General features: G+C 48.3%; 1 long non-coding RNA gene across 1 annotated transcript; it reads right to left on the reverse strand.

Annotated features, from left to right (window-relative positions):
* Window positions 1-3,917: 3,917 nt before the first annotated feature.
* On the reverse strand, window positions 3,918-6,741 carry LOC134161019 (uncharacterized). The gene is made up of 3 exons (XR_009963797.1): window positions 6,118-6,741; window positions 5,571-5,783; window positions 3,918-4,452 (listed from the first exon to the last, which is right to left on the reverse strand). It is a non-coding gene; the product is annotated as an uncharacterized LOC134161019 (long non-coding RNA).
* Window positions 6,742-7,649: the final 908 nt, after the last annotated feature.

Raw genomic sequence — 7,649 nt, forward strand, 5'->3', positions numbered from 1 at the left:
GGTCTGGGGGTCTCCAGCCAATTTTTCACATGGGTTAGCTACAGTCCTTGGAGCACTCGACCTGCTGGGGGTCAGCAGTGGCTGCACGATGGAGATCTGTAGCCAAGTTTCTTGTTATTATTCCCAACAACTGCCTTCACACCGATCCCTGGCTGCTGAACGCAGCCTTGCCTCAGGTTGTCTCTGTGCTGTGGTCACAAGCAGGGCAGACAAGGGAGAGTTTGCAGGAGAAGGGGCTACAGGGAGCCCTGGCCAGGGATACAGCATCCACGACAACATCTCAGCTCCATGGGGATGGTGCTCCAAAGCATCTCTGCTTCCTGTGAGCTCCCTGCTCTTCCCGTCATCCTCCGTGGGATACCCTGCAGGTCCTGGGCTCAGCAAAGTCTCTAAATGTTGACTGGGAAAAATCAGCTCCCGTTAGACACACGGAGTATAGGAGGCTTCCATGTAGCTTGATAACTCACCTGAGGCTGGAGTGGAGTGAATTAGCATCCTTTAAATTAAAGAGCTTTAAACAGCATCTTCTACCCAAATTGCTACTATATCCATTTCAGGAGTTACAGCAAACACTTTGCAAGTAGACCCAGAGGAAGAGGAAGGAGAAGGGAGAAAGCCAAGTCTGATGTGGTGGGGAAGGGGCCAGGAGATGCCTGTTTGCACCAGAGGCAGCTGTGTTGTTACTGAGGCAAAGATGTTAAAGCATGCAATTCCCTAAGGCACCCTAAACCTTTATAGATTGCTGATGGTGAAAGCAGTAAATGAAAGGACACCTTTGAGTGAGCACTCGTGTGTTAAACACTCTTGAAGGTTGTCCCCATGCAAAACAGAGTGTGTCTTTCAAGGCTGTGTAACTCCACAGCAGATACAACAGATGATGGGTGCTAAATCCAGACAGGAAAACCTCACCAGGACCTTCAAGATGCCCACAACAAGGGGAAATGGCAGGGCAATAATCTGACTGCCACCATGGACACTGGCTACTGGTTCCTGTGCATGACCACCTAGATATTTAAGGGTTAAATGATTTTGGGGCCAAAGGGAGATGGGGAGAAATGAGAGAATAGCCAAGATGTGTTGGTGAAGGTACAAGACAGGGTTGATTGGGTCTCAGCCACGGCCGCTTGAACTCTTTGGCTCTGAAAAGCAGAAAAAAACTAAGATGGATGAAAGCAGTGGACAAACTGAAATTCAGATGGGAATCCACCTCTCCAGTACACCAGATCTGGGATTAATAACACCATCTCATCATCCTCTCTTATTTTAGGGCTGACCAGAGATCCATGAACGTATTCAGGAAGAGATTTGGAAAAGGGTGCAGAATGAGTCACACCATGCCTCTCCTCTCCCCCAGCATCCCAGGAGCGCAGACCTCCTGGTCCTTCATCTTCTTCATCAAAATCCGGGCAGGCTGAGCACAACCTTGAAATAAGAGTGTGAGGAGCAACTCTCCTCCATCCACACCAACCCGCAGCGACAGGACCCTGGTAATTTCCCCTTTAGTGACCCAACGTTCAAAATAGCACAGCACGAGGGGCCACTGACTCAGAGGTACCCAGGTAAGGAAGGAGCCGCCGGGGAGCCTGCAAAGCTGCGATGAGACTGCAGTGACTACAGCCATCCAAAATAGCATTTGTCTCCACCGAGACTCACAAGCCCCTTGGGAGGGGAAGGACCTGTTATTCAGCAGTGCCGTCAGATCCCAGGGGAATGGTTTGCTTGGAGAATGGGAGTTCAGAGGATTTTTGCAGCTTCCCCTCGCAGGCTCCATTTACCTCACTGAATTCAAAGCAGTGTGGGCTGGAAACAACGTTAAAAGGGAAAAGGAAGCAAAAACCAAATCACACTGAGTGTATTGTTCTGGATAAATAAGACATAGGCATGTTGTGGAAGGGAGCTAAACCCATCCCACAAATGGTCTTCTCCTGCCAGGAAGATATGACAAAAATAATTACCTGGGCTATACATAATTATTATGCTGCTTTGAGGCAGCCACTTGCCCTTGGCACAGTTAAGGCAGCCTTCGCCTGATATTGATTAATGACATTAACCATTAGCCCATTAACGTCCTGACCCACTAAATGGGCTGGGATGTCGCAAGTGATGTAGCCAGGCAGCAGCCTCCGTGTCTGCCCACCCTAAGGGGGAGGCACCATACGCCTGGTGCAGGAGAAACTCACCCAGTTGCCATTCCCAGCTGCACCAGTGCTTGGAGATGCATGGACTCCAGTGCGATCAAGCATCAAGATCTCTACACAGGAGATGCTGGTTGCCATTGGCAGGGACAGGTGGTTTGTGGGACTCACAGGAGGTGGGACCAGTGGTGGAAAACACAGAATTGATTTGATGAGGAAAAAGAAAGCATAAGGGTAATGAAATCACTGTTTTTTTCTCCCCCAGATGGAGAAAGCTCCAAATTCCTCCAGTTTGGGTTCAGCTGCCAGAAAAGGACCTGTTCCACGGGTCACTTGGGGAAACCTCGGTGGGATAAATTAAATGTTCTTCATTTAATTCTCTCAAAGGGGGAAATAAGAGTTTTACAACCAGCTGTCAAACGCTCTGCAGCTAAAACATCAACAAAATATGACAGATGCAAGATGGAAAAAGCCTCTGAGATTTCCTTTTATTGACTGGAAAGTCTCTTTCTTATCTTATTATCTTCTAAGCTAAACCGATAGGAGCTAACAATCAGGAAATTGAATAGCATCATTGGCAATGACCATCCTCTCCTCAAATAGCTGACAGTGATGAATACCTGAGGAGACCCATCACTTCTGTACAGTGCGATCTAACAAAACAGAATGTTTCATCTCATTCCATACAAACCATTTGGCTGACAATGATGGAGATCCAAACATCCTGCATCTCCTATAGGTTTATCTGGCAATAATCTAACGTTTGGGTCATGCGGAGCTCAGTTGCACATTGATAATCACATACTTGAAGATCACAGGCTATGAAACTTATTGCTGTGCTGGCTGGAATAAATTATGCAAAGCAATGCGTTATCTGGAAGCCTGCAACGCGCACGCACATGCACGCACACTCCGGTGATCTATCGCTCTCCATGCAGATGTTCTGCTGCAAAGGCATTTTAATTAATACATTGAAAATACGTTTCCTGCCTTGTCTGAGCCGGAGATGAGCAGCGAAATGACGCCAAGTGGGGGAAAAGCCCCCACTGCAATAGAAAAGATGAAGGGAAAATGCAGTGACTTAAACCCAGCCAGAACTAAGATGTTGTCTGAACTGGGGCCCGGTTGTGCGTTGCGCTGATGTTGGTGGGAGAGTGAGTGGCAGGGATTGAAGATGCTCTCATGAAGATACTGTGGGGCTGTAGCACAGCTCCTTACTTACTACTCCTATTCCTCCTGCTGAGGACATCCCTACACCCAATCTCCATCTTTGTCTCCCCATCAGGAAGGACCCAGTTTAAGGAATCCACTGTTCAAATGAGAAACCAAAGCTAATGCATGAAAACATGGCTATTTCAGAAAGGCATCAAAACAAAAAAGCCCAGTCAAGACACCATCCACACCAGCAACACCTGGATATAAATAAATACCTCCTTCCCAGCCAAGAGAAATAATTTCCATCCCTCAATGCAAACTGAAAAGGTGGGATATTTGCTTTAATTAGGAAAATGATTTTGGCCTTTCATGCCTTTTTTCTACCTTATTTTTACTGACTCCTGCCTCATCCATGAGACTCTCCCATACGGACCAGCCAAGGACTATAGTGGCAGCAGTAAGTAAAACCAGGCAATGACTGCCCTGCTGTCCTCAGTGCCTGCCCCAAGATGGGTGGCTCATGGGAGCACATGGCTGCACTGTGGCACTGCAGGCATTGGAGTTGGCCTCATCCATCACATGGCAGGGAGGTGGTTGAAGAGGATGGGAGAGGAGATGGGGAGGCACAGACCAAAGAGCGGTGATGATTTAGGTTTGCATCCTGATGGCTTGCAACAAAATCCCACTGGGAAGGGAGGGTAGAGGGAAGTGTGGAGTTGGGGCAGGAGGAAGGGTGAGCCAGACAGCAACCAGCCCCCCAGAGGTGACACATTTGCAGGGGCACCATTCAGCAAGCATGATTTGGCCATAGTGGGGTTGTTGCAACCAACATGTCCTTTTGTAAAGTGACCCTTGGCCATGGCACAGGATTAATCCTGGGTGGGAGAGTGAGAACATGGAGCTGTTTTCCCATGGGAATGGGGATGTGCTTGCAAAGAGAGCTCATGCCAAGAGCTGAGCAGGGTCTGGTGAAAGGAGACAAGCTACCACCCCAGGGTCTGTCCTCACCCAGGGGACAGGACACACAGGCAGCTCTGTGCAGCTGGGCACCTCTATCACGCTCCATCAGGACTCAGAGACAGCAATAACCAAACCCTCTTGGCTGAATCTAATCAGGAGGGAAGGCTCCAGCCTCAAGCAGGGAGAAACCCTGATATATACCCTGGAGAAAAAGAGATGTGAAATTATCCTCCCCAGGCTAGGGAGTGCTTTTAAATTGCAGCAGAAGCCTTTGAGAGATAGCTCTGCTCTCCACAGGAACTTCTCCCCATCCTTGGAATAAAAGCCTGTTAACAGTGGAGTATGATGATATTATCTGTTTGTATTGCACTTTTATCATAAGCCATTCCCAAAGTGATTTGGTATCATGTCCTCTGAGAGCTGCTGAAACACAGGCCCTGATGGGAAGCAGCAGCACAGCAGCCACGACGCTCCTTACAGGCAGGGGAAAGGGGGGATGTGGAGAAGAAAACCACATCCTTGGTTTCTCAGACCCTCACAAACCAGCAAGGATGTGAGGTTTATGGTCCTACTCCAACCCACCCCTCACTGCTCCACACCAGACCCACACTCCCCTCAGAGAACACAGCCCACAGCCTGACCCACCAGTGTTAGAGCAGAGAAGGTGTTAGAGGGAAGAGGAGTTGCAAGGGAGCAGGAGGAGAGAAGGAATAAGACTAGGAGAGGAAAAGGAAAGGAAAGGTTTTCCCTAAGTGAACAATGGCCAGGATGGCTGGGAAAGGGAGAGACTCGTTGCAGCCATGCAGTCCCTGCTGCTGTGTAGGCCCAGAGGATATATGCGCTATCTCTCCCTGAGAATTTATCTCCCTGCAGAAGTTGCAGACAAGATCCCAGCAGCTGATAGCAGAGGCAGCAGGAGAAAATGAAGAGAAAGCCCTTTGCCAGGCGGGAAAATGCCTGCATTTCTCACCCTCCTATTGAGCTCCAAGAGGCTCAGGTGTTAGCATCTATTCTCCAGCTCCCAGCTCAGACAAGGGAGGATCAATAGGGTTACAGATCTCTGATGGAAAGCAGAAGCTCACTACCGTGTTTAGACACAAAACTGAACAGCTTTCTCTTAAAGTGACTGGTGGAGGAGTCCAAACCATGCAGCGTCCAGGCCAAAACAATCCACCACACTGTGGTCCATAGACCTGGACTCCATAGGATTAACCTGCACATCCAGGCTGGAGGACTGCAGTCCAATTGCCTGTGAGCATCACCTGGTGATGCACGTGATTAGGACAAGTATTTGTGTGTTTTCCTTTGATGGACAGGTACTTCGGAGAATCGTTTCCTTCCCTTAGAGCCAAGTGCAGATGTTGTGCCCAATTCTCCTTCCTACAGCCACGTTTTAAGCAGACATACACGGCACGGACACACAGACCTCAAGAAGCATCACGGAGAGGAGAAAGCCTGCAGCTCCGTGTTGGGAATATCAGTGGAGACACAAAGCGATTTCACTCACAGCTAAATTGTTGCCTGATTGACACCCTGTAATAAAGAGATTCGCCACGTAATTATTGTGCATTTGGGATGCAGCACCAGTATTTCTTTTTTAACCCAGTGACAATTTTAAACAGTGGTTGAAGTGTGTGTTTATATTAATGCCGTTAGTTATTTTTGTGTCTTTCAGAGAAAAGGTTTTCCTTGAAACAGCAATACAGCAAACAAGAGCTCAGGTGTCTTCTGGAGACACCTCTGCTTTCAGATGAACTACTGAAGAGAATGGAAGAGGAAGGATCTGAGCTGGGATTAAATAAGCAGCATCTTGACTTGATGACAACAAGGGGTGCAGGATCAGGCACTGCTGTGGGGAGTTTCTTACCTCTTATAGGGTAAATACAGGAGCCTGAAGAAATCTCTTCCACTCTTTGGCTCCTGCTGTGGCAGCAAGGACTGGCCATGCCTTCACATGTGACAGGCTGTCAGCGGCTGAGACCTGACCTCTGTCAGGACACCTACACCTGGGCACAGCCAGGATGGGGACACAAGGGCTGTTGTGTTCAGGGATCTATCTAAGCCTTGCCAGAAAAGATGCTAAACTAGGCTTATAACAAATGAGAGAAGGAGCTTGGCATTTACTGTTAGAGAGAAACAATAATAAATGATGTTTTTTATGAAGAAATATTATCTAGAAATGTTATTTCTACTCCTAGGGCCTCCAACAGCCAGCAATGTAATAAAGAGGAAAAAGAAGACGTGAAGGGAAAAATTAGAATAATGAAGATGATCAAATAAAACCACACGCATATATACGCCTTAAGTCAATAACACCTCAACGTCACAGTTGGGTTTGTGTTCTTATGCGATGGAAGAAAGGCCACATTTCATAAACTGATACAAATTACCCTGGAATCAAAATGAAAATGGGTACAAAAGAGGTGGTGAAATATTATCAGTCAGGGATGGGAACATGGGTCCTTCCATCACTGTCACCAGGAAGGTGGATGTGCAGAGCTCAGCCTCGGGGCTTGCAGCTCCACCACAAGGGTTTGGGCTGGTACCAGGAGCCTCAGGAGATGCTGTGGTCTCCCTCCAGCTTCCAAACCTGCCTGGGTACCATCTGTGGCTGGGCAGAGCAGTGTGGGGCAGAGGCAGGCTCCAGATGTGGGGGCAAATCCCTGTCCTTCACAATGATACGTTTTAAAGATTCATTTGGGAGTTAGGGGAAATCTGGCTATCAGCTTTCACAAGGCGACTTGGCCCGGCTCCTCAACCTCCCACCATCACCTGCAAGGCTTTGTAAATCAGGAACACCGTTTCTTTTCTTCCAGAAGCATGATCCTGCCTCAGAGCTCCTCCTCCCACAGATGCACAGCATGGATGCAGCTAGAGCCATCAGAGGTGCTTTGTACCGATTCTTGTCTCTCCACAGGGCAATGCCAAAGAACCAGATCAGTCCCTGCCCATGGCAGGCAGTTGGAAATAGATGATCTTAAAGTCCTTTCCAACCCAAACTATTCTATGATTCTATAAAGCCCTTCAAAGTAACATCTTCTTTGCGTATTTCCAGCAGCTGCCCCATTACACCATACTGTAGAAGGTACCAATGTGGTGGCTTCAGCCCTCTTCACAAGCCTGGTACAGCTCTTGGTGCTGCCCCTACATGCCATAGGGGTAACACACCACTTGGGAATGTTCCTCTGCTTCCTACTTTGTTTTATATCCACTTCCTTCTGTGACAGATACAACACACCCGTCCTGGGACTGGGTTGCATCTCTGCGGTGGTAGTCACCCACCATTAACTGGGTGACTCAGGCAATTTTCCCGAGCTGCTGCTCTGTTCCCAGCCTGTAGTACAAGTTCTCGTCATCTGCCCTTACATGGTTGACCTTGCACTGCTGGCTCTTTTAGAT

Source organism: Pezoporus occidentalis, unplaced genomic scaffold (genome assembly GCF_034315485.1).
Source record: "Pezoporus occidentalis ecotype Australia unplaced genomic scaffold, CSIRO_AGI_Poc_V1 ctg169, whole genome shotgun sequence".
NCBI classification, from domain to species: domain Eukaryota; kingdom Metazoa; phylum Chordata; class Aves; order Psittaciformes; family Psittacidae; genus Pezoporus; species Pezoporus occidentalis.